We start from the raw sequence: 15,053 nt of genomic DNA, 5'->3' as shown, positions 1-15,053 counted from the left end.
CCAGAGTTTTTCTAGGTTTCAGTAGTGCTTTAAACAAAACTCATATCCTTGTGTACAAGATGGAAGAAGAGTGGACCAGATGACAATATTTAGATGCAGTCATTCTTAACCTCCGTTGCTCTCCCAGTGGTCTAGGTGGGGTTTGTATAAAGTGGAATGGGAGGAATAGGGAATGAGCCCCCACCTACCCTCTCCCCTGGTCCACTTGTCCTCCTTCACTAGTGGATAAAGTCCACGGGAACAGGCAAGTTATTTTAAATCTGTATCTTCTGTTGTCAAGATCTGTAATCAGTTCTGCTCGCTGGACTGGGGACAGGAACCAAGGGAACATGAGGGTGAAAGAGTTAACATGGACTCTAGGAACACACTGTGCCTACATGCAGAATGTTTGTGACAGGAAAGCCAGTCAGCAGGCAGATGGTCTCAGATACCAAGCTAGTGTTGGGAAGCAAGATTCAGTCTCTTGAAGGCGGTGTTCCTCATTGTGTGGTTTGTATCACTTGCTTCAGAATGACCTGGAGTACTTGTTAAAATGCAAATTTTGAGCCCAATCCTAGACCTCCTAAGCCTGCATCTCTACGGATGGATCTCAGTAGTCGATATTGGAAACGTGCAGGTCCCTAGGAGATGCTTATGCATATATATTTGAACTGTTGTGTTTAAGGGTTAGGGAGCTGACAGAAGCAAGGAATAGACCAAGCCCTTGGGTGGGAAGGCTCCATAACCTTGGCACTGTTAGCATTCTGGGAGGAACAGGATTATGCCACATGCTTTGCGGCATCCCTAGCCTCTACCCTCTAACACCGTATTCCAGTTGTGAAAACCAAAAATGTCCCCTGGGAGGCAAAATAGTCACCAGTTGGGAACCGGAACCTCTGCTTTGTTGGATCAGAGTGGTTACTTTGTTCCCAATCCAAGGATCAGAACACAAGATGAGAGAAAGTCCAGCTATTGGAACTGGAGTGCCAAGTTGAAGCTAGACCTACAACAAAAGCTCCAAAAGCTCCTTTATAGGGCTGATCCCATGCCTCAGCCACCTAGCTTGTATAGATGCCATGTAACTCTAGATTTGGTGACAGAAGGAATTTAAAGGCTAGAACTAGATAGGGTCTTTCAGGTTAGGCCAGCACACAACGTGGACTTTTGACATCATCCAGATGCTTGAACCAACCTCAGTCCTGAGGCAGATTTTCCCGTGGCATCTGATACATGGCCTGTATTTGGAGCTCTCACTGGGATTAGATGCCACGGAAATATTGTGTTTAGGAACTCTGAAAGAGACAGGCTTCAACAAAGCAGACCTAAGTAACACGTAGCATCTGAACTTATTTATTAGCTTCCATTCCAGCCCACGAGGACAAAAGCATCACATACATATCCACTGTGGCAAACCTGTCCTCAGTAGGGATTTTCCCCAGTACTACTCTCGCCTCTGTCCTGAGCCCACTTGCTTCTTTGTAATGTTTCCACTTTCTGTCCCACTCCCTAATAGATGATTTTTCCTCTCTGCCCAACCCCCTAGTTCTGATATTTGGATTGTCTGTGTTCTGAGTAGTACTTAGGAGGTAGAATCAAAGCCTTGTTGATTGGATTGGGAGTTTCTCACTTCCTATTAAAGGCACTGATTAAGCTTCTATTGTATAAAGTAAAGTAAGATTATGATCCAGTAAGAAAGATTCCACAAGTAGCGCAGGAAGAATTGGTTTCTAGTACACTTCATGCTTCAGGACAGGAAATCCAGAAAAAAATTCTGTGGTACGTTAAGTGTGTACTGTAAGTTTCATTTCCATATGAAAAACTGTAGTTAGCTAAAAATACATCCATGAAGAATCCTGATTAAACTTGCTTAATCCTGGTTAAACTAGCTACTAGCTAAACAACAATTTCACAACAACTCAAGAACTCCGTAAAAGCATTTCCTCTGAATATTTTATTCAGAAAAAAACACAAAAAGATAAGGCAGAAACAAAAGTCCCAGTCATTTGCAGTATCTGTCGGTTTCAATTTGGCTCTAATGTTAAAACAAAGAAAAATAGTAAAATTAATCTATGTTAAACATGCCATATATATTCAACTGCTAATAAATATAAAAAGCTTTAAAAATGTGTGCTCAATTTTGGTTACTGTGTTACCACAACACTTATATTAAAATATGTATACTTTTAAATTTGGTTTCTATAAAAAATGGATTCTAATCTTATAAAAGTTATTTCCTAATATTCAATAAATGTTGTCTAAGGGCTTTTTCAATCCAAATAGATATTTTAATTATTCCAGAATTTAATGGTGCTCTAAATTTCCAGTTAACAGGGTGAGAATGCTGTATTATTACAAGTGATAAAAGTTACAGGACATAGAGGTTATTCCGTTTTAGAGTCCACATCCTGATTATATTTTATAACCTCTTCTTGATTTCTTACAACTAGATACATATTCATTTGCTCAGCTGGAAAAAATTCTTAACATTATTTACTGACTTTAGGTATGAACTCTACCAGCTAGTTAACAGGAAATACGTAAGTAAACATTGCCTTTATCAAGTAATGTACAAAAAGGGTAAGAGTAACTTTGGAACATACGACTTGAATGAGCGGCTGGTGATTATCAAAATCTGGCACTTAATTGATTTATACTTGTACACTCACAGCTAAACATCTCTGTTTTTCTACGTTGCAACTCTAGGACATTACTTGTCTACATAGGAAGAGTAATAAATATTAATAATGTGCTATGATAAACATCCTGCACTCTTCCAAATCTTAGAATAAAACTGCTTCAATTTCACTTGTTTAGCTTTTATACTTAGTTTTTTAATTGATCTATGCTTATTTTAAGGAACCTGAACTACTCTAACAGAATCCACATAATTTTTATATTAGTCAAACTGCTTCTCTCTAACTCTGGTTGTAATAGTTATAAAAAGATAATGATAAATTTATGAAGTAGATACAGTCAAACCTGAATTTCTTAAAGTATATACTTAGAATCGGTTATAATTTTTAGATATTCTTTCTTGACAGTCTTTTCCCAAACTCATGACATCCTCTCTAGCTAATATTGCCACACTCATAAATTAGAAATAAAGACAAAAATGTGAAAACTACAGTAATTTAAGAGAATATAGGTTTTCTACATGCCATTTCTATTGGCTACTGAAAATAGTGGAAATAAGTAAATAAATAGCTACCTGTCCAGAAGCATCTCATGCAAAAATCCATCTTTCTGAGCCTTTTGAAGAATTTTACTGTCTTCTTTACTTATTTTAACTTTGTGGTCTTGGAAGCTCTGAAATTTCTTTCTCCAAAGAAAATGTCTTCATTGAAAAATACCTCAAACTCTGATTATACATATTTACTATTAAATTTATAAATACTGTTAATTTCTTTTTCACTTATTAAAAAGTCTAATTATAGGCGAGGCAGAGTGGGTCACACCTGCAATCCCAGCACTTTGGGAGGCCAAGGCAGGCAGATCACTCGAGGTCAGGAGTTCGAGAACAGCCTGGCCAACATGGTGAAACCACGTCTCCACTAAAAATACAAAAATTAGCCAAGCATAGTGGCGTGCGCCTGTAGTCCCAGCTACGCGGGAGGCTGAGAAAGGAGAATCACATGAACGTGGGAGGCGGAGGTTGCGATGAGCTGAGATCGTGGCACTGCACTCCAGTCTGGGGGACAGAGTGAGACTCCTTATTGAGGAAGAAAAAAAAAGTCTAACTGTATTTTTTTTAATAAGCTGGAGATTCTGAACAACAAAGACGACCTTCATGACCTCTCAAGAGCAAGGCCACTCATTGACTGGGTACCACAAGGCCCCACTTCTATTAGGGCATGCTGGCTGGAGTCCCCTGTGTCTTGGCCATAGCACAGACTTTGACTGGCATCACGCCCATTCTATGAATGAATAGAGAGATTGACTAACCCGAGTGACTAGCTTTGGGAGCTGGTAGGATGATTAGGAAAACTGAACCCTCAAGAAAAAAAAGCATTTAGCTCAGTGCTCTGTCCTAGAGGCTACATTGTGTTGCCTCTTCTTGTCCATCAGTTTTCATTTTTTCAGACAGGGTCTTGCTCTGTCACCCAGGCTGGAATGCAGTGGTGATCAGAGCTTACTGCAGCCTTGAACTCCTGGGCTCAAACAATCCTCCTGTCTCAGCCTCCCAAGTGGCTGGGCCTAGAGTCATGCACCACCATCCCCAGCTAATTAGGTAATTTATTTTGAAAGCACTTTGAGAAGCACTTCACTGTCAAATCTGTAGGTCTAAAAGGAAAAACATACATACACATAATTGATTTCACATTGTTTTACATTACCTTTGTCTTCTTCTGGAATGTCATCTTTTTTCTTGGTTTCTCTTCCAGTGCAGGATCTAATCTAGATATTGGAAAAGAGAATCCAATGGGTTATATGTTTATCTTCCACCTTCCCCACTTTACATATCACATAAGAACATTCGAGATGATTTCTTATGCAGAAGAAAAAATTAACTGAGCAACAATATTCAGAAAAAGACCGGTTCTGGCTATGTGTTTTTACTTCATATATATAATCTATATGAGTAAGTGCTATCACATGCTTCCTCCTCCGCCCTTGTGTCAGAAACACTACAGACAAAATTATTTCAGAAACATTTTATACATCAGATCCTGCTAGGCAATAAAGCAATCATTAATTTAATTTTGTCCTCCAAGTGAATACACTAGGATCAAATTATCCCTAGTAGACAAGTGTCATTTGATCAGATTGAAAGCTCAATAGCTATTTTACATTGCACAGGCTATTACCAAACTATTAAAACTTTTAACATTACACAACTTGTTTTTAATTGATTGGAACCCACCTCTTTTAGTAGCCTCTTATGTCCTCCTAAGTTGGATAGATGTTTACTATCACATGTCATAAGTTAATTAATCTGCATTCAACAATTAGGATACTCACAGAACAGGCAATGGGCAATGGTAAGGATTCATGTCTCCTAAGGGATCTCTGTGGCCAGAGTCCAGTTTCAGAGCTGCTTAGAAAGTGATGACAAATAACATGTTTGTGCCAATGACATCTTTGTGACAGTTTTGATTTGAGGGGTCCCAGACCTCAAAACATTCCCTGCTAGGGCCTGTAACACAATGCTACCTTTAGTAAGAGGGATCTGTGTTCTGGTAGATAAGGCAAGGTCCTAAAGGTGAAGGGCTGACAGAGATTAATTAGGACAGCCTGCAATTAAATGGTATGAAAAGAGTCCTAAATAATCACTGTTCAGAGCTTCCAAGTACTTGAGTAACCAAAGAGACACAGAAAACTTTGTATTTCATCTCAAAATTGCTTTAAATAGTGAAAAATGCAATCTTTGTGTATCTTTGTGTCTTTGTATAAGTGCAAAGCACTGCACATATATTTGCAATTGTTGCCTTCAATAACACTTTTGTGATGATATCCAGATGAAAAAAATTTAAACATGATACAATAAAATATAAATAAATTAAATTAAATGCAAGTCACAAACCCGTCTGCATTTCCTCAATGACCTGTTTCCTGAGAAGCAATGTGCTATGAAATACTGAGAGTGGCCTCTGGAGTCAGCTGAGCCTGGGTACACATCCTGTCTTAGCACACCTTGAAATCACTGTGATTTCCATGAACTGACTGACAAAAACCACGAGGATGTAAGGAGGGTCAGAGGCTGTCTTCTTGTATGTAACGCTGAGCTCACATCCAACTCACAGGAGCATTATGGAAATTCAAGACTACAACGCATGTGCCGGATGCATGCAGTGAAAAAATATAGCATTTCACTTCTCTAACTGTAAGAAAATATCTACATTTTTGATTGAAATTGTTTGAGCTTTAGATTTGAAATTATCTGAAATCAAGACTATTCTAAAAAGAAAATCAAACATATGACCGGAAATCTAACATGAAGCACGTACAGAGAATTGAGAGATGCTTTTAAATTACACTGGCAGTAAAGAAAAATGTAATATAAATTTTTATGCTCTAATTATAAGAATGAAGGGCATTTTAGAAAAGACATTTGCCCCCTCTCTTAGAGCCTTCCACTCTGGCCCCCACAATGCCAACAAATCTGGGTCAGACTGGATGCAACTTGTGATTCCCAACAGAGACAAACAAAGCAAGGTTCACGATGCTCAGTACTGCGTTGGAATGCCAAGACACAGAAAAACCATGTGTCAAGAAGGGGGGAGTTATTCTTTAGACACCTCCTGGTATATGTTTATCATTAAAGATCAGTGGCTTTTGTGAGTCTAAGAAATTAAGCCTTAAATGTTTTCATCAAATTCTAGTTAACTACCTGATTTATCTAGGTTATATTAACAGTATTATTTAGAATTTCACCTTGATATGAAGATGTCTGTTTAACTTTTACAATGATGTAAAACAAACAGTAGGATTAGGGAGGGCACAGGCCACTGGTGCAATGGATAACGTGTCTAACTACGGATGAGGGAATTTAGCCTGGAATAAGGAACTTTTATTTCCAGTTTAGTGAGGCACACACATTTTAAAAATAAAATAAAAATCATGTTTCATGTGATTCGTGTTTCTCCTAATGCAAAGAAGACAGGTACTATTAATAAAAATATTTTTAAAATGTAAGGGCTAAGGCCCCAGAAGTTCTGCTATGATTTTTTGTTTCATAGAGTGATTATCATCACAGAAGTTCAAGCATTACATAAATACAAATGCGTATACCCCGACCTGGTAATTCTGCTTCTGGAAATTTATCTTCAGGTCCACCTGCACAACCACAAATTGATGCATGTTCAATGTTATGTACTGCAGCACTGTTTATAAGAGCAAAAGTCTGGAAACAGCCTAAATTTCCATCTATAAAAGACTACATAAATTAAGGTACATCCCTAAAATGGAATATTATGTGGCTGTTAAAAAAGAGAGAGAAAAAGAAAAGCAAGAAAAAGAGAAAATTTTGTACATTCAAACTAATAATAGAAAACTCTCCAAGATACAATTTTAAGGAAAAAAAATCAGAAATTGAGAAGACTATAGAGGAGGCTGCCTTTAGTGCAAAAAAGTTGAAAATTATAAATGTATTCATATGTTTATAAAGAATTTTAGGAGGCTATAAAAAAACAAAACAAAGGGAAAGAGGAACAGGAGCTAGAACAAAGGTGAGTAAGATGCATGGCAGGCATATGTCTTCATCTTCGTATGCTTTTATTTAAAAATGTTGGATCACGTGTACATGTTATCTATTTTAAAAATTAGATTTTAAAATACAAGCAAGAAAACAAGAAAATGAAAGCTTAAAAAGAGCATGTGGAACTACCAGAAAAAAATACTAATCCATGGAGATAATGGCAAGGCAGCTCCTAGATGAACTGATTTCTCTACCACATTGTATAAACAAGCCATCAACTATGTGACTTATAATTAAAAATGAGTCTATTTGAAACAGCAGATTAAAAAAAGCTATTAACTAAATCTTTAAAGTGACAGTAAATGATGATTTAACATTTTAAAGAGATACAGTCACATCGCATGTGTGAATGCAGTCATCCGTATAAAATGTCACCATTACCTTGATCATTTCTTCTTCTCCTGCTGTTTTACTTTTTGCTTCTATGTCTCCTGCTTCATTGCATCTAATAAAGCAGCTATTGAGGCCAATAAAGCAATTTTCCCCTAAGTGAAACAAAATAACAAAATAGCCATGAGGATACTTCTTCTATCAAGCTACCAATGACTTTCTTCACAGAACTGGAAAAAACTACTTTAAAGTTCATATGGAACCAAAAAAGAGCCCGCATTGCCAAGTCAATCCTAAGCCAAAAGAACAAAGCTGGAGGCATCACACTACCAGAATTCAAACTATACTACAAGGCTACAGTAACCAAAACAGCATGGTACTGGTACCAAAACAGAGATATAGATCAATGGAACAGAACAGAGCCGTCAGAAATAATGCCACATATCTACAAGTATCTGATCTTTGACAAACCTGACAAAAACAAGAAATGGGGAAAGGATTCCCTATTTAATAAATGGTGCTGGGAAAACTGGCTAGCCATATGTAGAAAGCTGAAACTGGATCCCTTCCTTACACCTTACACAAAAATCAATTAAAGATGGATTAAAGACTTAAATGTTAGACCTGAAACCATAAAAACCCTAGAAGAAAACCTAGGCATTACCATTCAGGACATAGGCATGGGCAAGGTCTTCATGTCTAAAACACCAAAAGCAATGGCAACAAAAGCCAAAATTGACAAATGGGATCTGATTAAACTCAAGAGCTTCTGCACAGCAAAAGAAACTACCATCAGAGTGAACAGGCAACCTACAAAATGGGAGAAAATTTTCGCAACCTACTCATCTGACAAAGGGCTAATATCCAGAATCTATAATGAACTCCAACAAATTTACAAGAAAAAAACAAACAACCCCATCAAAAAGTGGGCGAAGGACATGAACAGACACTTCTCAAAAGAAGACATTTATGCAGCCAAAAAACACATGAAAAAATGCTCACCATCACTGGCCATCAGAGAAATGCAAATCAAAACCACAATGAGATACCATCTCACACCAGTTAGAATGGCAATCATTAAAAAGTCAGGAAACAACAGGTGCTGGAGAGGATGTGGAGAAATAGGAACACTTTTCCACTGTTGGTGGGATTGTAAACTAGTTCAACCCTTGTGGAAGTCAGTGTGGCGATTCCTCAGGGATCTAGAACTAGAAATTCCGTTCGACCCAGCCATCCCATTACTGGGTATATACCCAAAGGACTATAAATCATGCTGCTATAAAGACACATGCACACGTATGTTTATTGCCGCATTATTCACAATAGTAAAGACTTGGAACCCACCCAAATGTCCAACAATGATAGACTGGATTAAGAAAATGTGGCACATATACACCATGGAATACTATGCAGCCATAAAAAATGATGAGTTCATGTCCTTTGTAGGGACATGGATGAAATTGGAAATCATCATTCTCAGTAAACTATCGCAAAAACAAAAAACCAAACACCGCATATTCTCACTCATAGGTGGGAATTGAACAATGAGAACACATGGACACAGGAAGGGGAACATCACAATTCGGGGACTGTTGTGGGGTGGGGGGAGGGGGGAGGGATAGCATTGAGAGATATACCTAATGCTAGATGACGAGTTGGTGGGTGCAGCGCACCAGCATGGCACATGTATACATATGTAACTTACCTGCACATTGCACACATGTACCATAAAACCTAAAGTATAATAATAATAATAATAATAATAAATTTTCCTCCCTGATTTGAAAATCACAGAAAAGAACTTAAGAGAAGAACGTAAAAAATATAATACAAGAACATATAGAAAAGGAAATCAAAATCACCTTTCATTTTACTATTCAAAGATTACCACAATAAATATTTGTAGTGTATCTTCCTAGTAAGACTAAATTCTAATTAGATGAGGTAGGATTGCTTCCTTTCTAAAAGATCTACTGAAGATAAAACTGTTTAGTTCTGTTTGAAAAATTAACTTTAAAGACAAGAACATAATTATGAATGCATACTCTAGTAAAATATTAGCATTTTAAGTAAAATTTATTTTCTTCGGAATTAGAAAACATGAAAAGGTATATACAATGCCTTTGATGTTTTGAATTTAAGAATCAATGACTGAGGGACTTTTGTGTGTGAAAATAAATATTCATATACTGTTTTAGTTGTTTAATGTTTGACGTATTCACTGCTTTCTATTAAACAAAATTGTAAAAACTGATTTTCTTGTGTATCTAAATCTGGGTTATAAATATGGTTAGCTTAACTCCCATAACAAATAAAATGTTTATTTATAACTTGTATTTGATTGATTCTTTTGGAAAACTTGGAATACCATAATATTTAGACAAAATATTTATAAATATAATGATTACAAAATATGTTCACCTTATATCACATGCAGTTAAAAACGTGGTGATAACATGGATTTAATATCTTAGTCAAGTCACAAGGGCTGGGTGGTCTCTCATCTGGATGGCGCCTGGTGAGCTCTGGAACATGGCAGTTCACATCGCATGGTGTGGTCCAGGTGATTTAAACCTCTGCCACAGATTATTCAGCTGAGTCCTTTTTGCAATAGAGTTTAAAGACCCTCTTTCATATAAATTTAAATTTTTGAAACTTAGTGTCCTTCCTAAAAATAAAATGAAATGAACTTTCCTAAAGTGTTGTATTATTAGTACTATCTAAGTCATCATCCTGGCCTTATGAAATATTGACATTTTCTACTGGTGTAACTTTTATTAGAAGTATCTCATCATAACTATTAGGATCATCTCAAAGGGGTTGCAACACATTACAGGTAATGAAATCAATGTAGTGTTTCCTGAACGGTATTGGGTGGGTGGGGGGGAAAAGGAATACACACAGACACACAGAGGAAGGGGTAAAAGAGAATAAGAAATATCAAGGTGCATAACATATGGATAAGTAAGTATTGTTAAGTAAAACTCTTGCTTCGATTATACATATGTGTGTGCTGGGCTGCAATGTAAAAATGCATTTCTCAATTGATTAGGTCAAAACAGTTTTCAAGTCACTGACTTAAGATTTTATCCTAGGGGATGAGGAACTTAGTCGAAATGATTACCTCTTTCTGGTAGGAAGTTTGTTTAATCTGTCATCTTAGAAAACACTGCTGACTTCCTATTTTCAGTTCATTATTGTATACTACTAAAGCTGCTACTCAAAGGCTGAGCTTATCTTCTATTTGCTTGTTCTGCGTGGTGCCCACTGGTCCTTACTGTTTCTGATACAGTGATCTACTTTTTAAAGACAGTTTAGCTCTCACATATTTTTGTTCAATCTTTACTTCTCACACAAACAGGAAAGGGAAATTATGTATTCTGTATCAACAAAGACTTAACAAAACATCCATATACTACAACTGTCTACTTACTAAAATGAAGAATTAGTATATTATCTTTTTTCTTATATTAAAACTATTTTTTCGTAAACTATTTTAAGCTTATGAACTGAAAATCTTTTAGAGATAATTTACTTCAATGAACTATTATTATTTATATTTTATACACAAATTGTCACAACTTTGTCTTAGCTAGCTCCACAGTTCGCTTACAGTCTGTAATGTTTCTGAAAGCATCCATGATTTCTGCTACAAAGAAGATACTTAGGAACTATTCTGTTTTCCTACTCTGAGACCTAGAATTGACTGGTTCTTCAATGGAAATGAGATCCATATCTAGGCACTAAGGGTATACAGAAATAATTGTGGGCAAAAGTACTAATGCTATTTTTGTTGCACTATATTATGAGATCTCTTTAAGGCTCTATGTTCTTACTGATTTATTCCAGTTTAATGTATTATACTACTGCATCCTACTTTTTCTTTTTAAATATATTATGATTGACTGTTACAGACTTTCTGTTAAACTGACAGGAAGATTTTGTAAACAATAACAGCACTTACATTTTGAAAGACTGGTTCCCATTGTTCTCTTGGTTCAATTGCATCTGAACGCTCAACAACAAGTCCATCTGAATTTATACCAAGATATTTTCCATAGCCAGATTTCAGGGCAATTCTGTACATTAATAAGGTAGATAAAAGTTAAAAACTGAGAGAAAATTAATTATAGAACATCAAAACAGGACATGTGTATGTGTGTGGGTGTGTACATATCTAAAGTTTCAGACTGGACATATTCCAAGTGTTCAAAAGCTGCATGTGGCTGAGTGGTGACTCACTTCTGTAATCTCTGTGTTTTGGGAAGGCAGTGGGAGAATTGCTTGAGGCAAGAAGTTCAAGATCAGCCTGGACAACAGAGTGAGACTCCATCTCTACAAAAAATTTAAAAAGTTAGCTGGGCATGGTGGTGTGCGCAGTTTTAAATTTAGTTTTATATTTTGCTGTTTTAATATAAACATTGTACCTTATATATTACGTAACAAATATTTTCAAAATTCATCATTCTTCAATTATACCTCTTTAGTTATAAGTTCAATAATAAATTACTAAAACTTACTTTTTCTCTTATCACAAATAGTTCTATTTACATCTATTCTGTACATAAAACTGATTTATCCTTAGAAAAAATTCCTAGAAATAATTGGATCAAAGGGTATAAACTATAAAGTTCTTATGTCATCAAACTGTTTTCCAGAAAATGCTGCTTCCATTTACATTCTTACCTCAAATTAACAGAGTATGTTTTGTATCATGGATTTTTTTTTTTAAATTATGACTCTAAGAAAATACTTGAAAACCTGATATGGGAAAAACAACAGTATCCTATTAATTTGCATTTTAGTAGTTAACTAGAATAACAATTGTTTTTTTTTTCCTTTCCTTTTTAGTTTTTTGATTATCTGGTAATGTCCCTTGTCCATTTTTCTATTCAGATCTGATTGTTCACAATTTTTCTACTGGGGTCTTCAGTGCTATGAATTCTATACAAGGTACATATGAAGAGTAAAATCTCACTGCCTATTAAGGTTGTTGCAAATATTTTCCTCATTTGTCAGTTAACTTTCTTTATAATCTTTTTTTGTTTATAATTGTAAAGCAGTTTAAAACTATTGAATTTTTTCTTCCTCTGCTTTTATTCTTTGTCTTTCACCCTACTTATCAGACTTTCGAAGAAAGTATAGAAATAATCATCTTAATGTGATTTTTTAAAATTATGATTTCTTTCACCTTACCAAGAATCTCCTCGGATGTCAGAATTGAATTTTACTCCTTTATACATTAATGATTATATAACGGAAATCATTATCATGTTGATGTAACCAATTACTAAAATATGTAAATTCACTTTCAGTATCTTTTACCCAAAGAATCATTCTATACTTCTGCACAAGGAGAGAATAAAAAAGGTTATTTTATAAAATGACTGTAAAAATAGTGAGTAAATATATTCTTTTGGTAGTTACAATGCTGTAACATTCTCTGCTGGTTTCAACAATATTCCTTTTTTCAGTCTTCCTGTTTGTCTTTAGACTTCCAAACAGGGAGTTTAAATATCATAGCAACAATGAGCCAGGTTTTGTACTATTTGATTTATTTTTTAATCTATCTTATTTGCTGTGTGAAATTATTAATCTGCATTTTTTAACTTACACATCTTTTTTCCAGCCCAGCATTATATATTGATAGGAAATCCACTAAAAGTAGATCACAAAATCTACTTTTCAAAAAAGCTATTTTGTTTTTTATGTCAAAATTACCGTGGGCTTAAGACAGATACTAAAATTTTTAATGAATACAATTAAATTTTTAAAATAACTAGTTACTAATTATATTACAACATAAGCTCACCTGGAATCAGATAATTTGACAGCCATAAACAGCTCTGGAGGACTAGGGCCCTCATTGATTATTGGAGAAAAAACATTTGAAAATAAATTTGACATTTGCTGTAAATATAAAGACATTATTTTGCTTTAAAAAATGTGGTTATTTTCTTCTGCAATTAAATGTAAGAATATTCAGATATACTGACGTCACTGTAATACTCTATCTTTGGAATCAAGATCTATTTTACCTTCTTTTAACTACAATGTTAATTTTATACACTGAGTAAGACAGGGTGATATAATGCTTATTTAATAACTTTCGAGATAGCTTCTCTTTATGCTTTAAAATACAGTCATAAATAAGCACTTATTTAAAAAGCTAAATGTTTTCATTTATTTAATGGATGGCTTTGCTGACCAAATGATACTGCTTTTTATCTACTAATTACTTTGTATCTCATTAGTGCTTCCTCTAATGGACTAAAGAAAATGAGCAAACTTCAAATTGTTAAATGCTCCCAGGTTAGTTTTGGTAACAGGTCTGAATAAAAAAGTAATTCAAACATGTTTGACTCAAATATGTTTCCTTTTTTCTTTCCACTTACTATTTTAATTATTCATGTTGTTTTGATTTCCAAAGAAACTCTTCTGGAACTACACGGAATGTTTTCAAATGCTTATGTTAGAAAGAGGGACTTTCCAATGGCTGGTAAATATTAAGGAATTAAAAAATAATGGAAGAGTCAAATTCAATGGTTCCATTCCTTTGGAAAATATTTGAGACTATTTAGACTTTGGCCTAAGTGAATGAATGTCCTAAAATCTACACTTGCGGCAGGATCTTCCCTTCCAGACACAAACCTTCTTTGTGTGGAGCTCCCAGGGTAAAAAGACCATTGTTAAGTGCTTGTATATAGGTTCCCTCATCCATTTCAATGGCTATGGTTCCTGAAATTTCGCCAAAGTTTTTTACTGTCCACCAGATTCCTAAAAAATAAAATTGATATTTCAACTTTATATTTTAGTTTTGACACAGAGTTCTTTGTTATTATAACTTAGTTTTAAAAACTTTTTATTTTCAGTCGTAAGAAATAATACAATGATCTCACATATCCTTTACTCGCTTTGTCTCAATGATGACATCTTGCATAAGTATCATACACTGTTAGAATCAGGAAACTGACACTGATATAATCCATGAAGCTTATTCAGATTTCACCAGTTTTACATGTATATGCATGTATGTGCACGGATTCATGCAACTACCAGCACAGTCAGGATTAGGTTTTTAAAATACAAAATAGCAACATACAGCCAGCCATGGGGGTGCATGCCTGTAATCCCAGCTACTCGGGGAGCTGGAAAAGAGAATCACTTGAGCCCAGGAGTTCAAGGTTATAGTGAGCTATGATCACGCCACTGCACTCTAGCCTGAGTGACAGAACAAGGTCCTGTCTCAGAAAAAGACCAAAACAAAACAAAAGACAACATGTAAGATACAAATTGATATATGGAGAACGGTCACTCTCATGAAAGACCCCGGCCATCTATTCATGCCTGCTTTCCAGAGGCAATGTCAATCATAATGTTTCTTAAAAATGCCTCTACAGGAAGACTTTCTAGCATAGTAATCTTTTTTTTTTTTTTTTGAGACGGAGTCTCACTCTTTCACCCAGGCTGGAGTGCAGTGGTGTGATCTTGGCTTACTGCGACCTCTGCCTCCCGGGTTCAAACAATTCTCTGCCTCAGCTTCCCGAGT

The 15,053-nt window shown here is 35.4% G+C and overlaps 1 pseudogene; it reads right to left on the bottom strand.

Annotated features, from left to right (window-relative positions):
* Positions 1 to 312: 312 nt before the first annotated feature.
* On the bottom strand, positions 313 to 14,074 carry LOC129053741 (protein FRG1B-like; annotated as a pseudogene).
* Positions 14,075 to 15,053: the final 979 nt, after the last annotated feature.

Source organism: Pongo abelii, chromosome 17 (genome assembly GCF_028885655.2).
Source record: "Pongo abelii isolate AG06213 chromosome 17, NHGRI_mPonAbe1-v2.0_pri, whole genome shotgun sequence".
Classification (NCBI taxonomy): Eukaryota; Metazoa; Chordata; class Mammalia; order Primates; family Hominidae; genus Pongo; species Pongo abelii.
The sequence above is the reverse complement of the archived record's forward strand: the minus strand, read 5'-3'. Positions and strand labels throughout refer to the sequence as shown.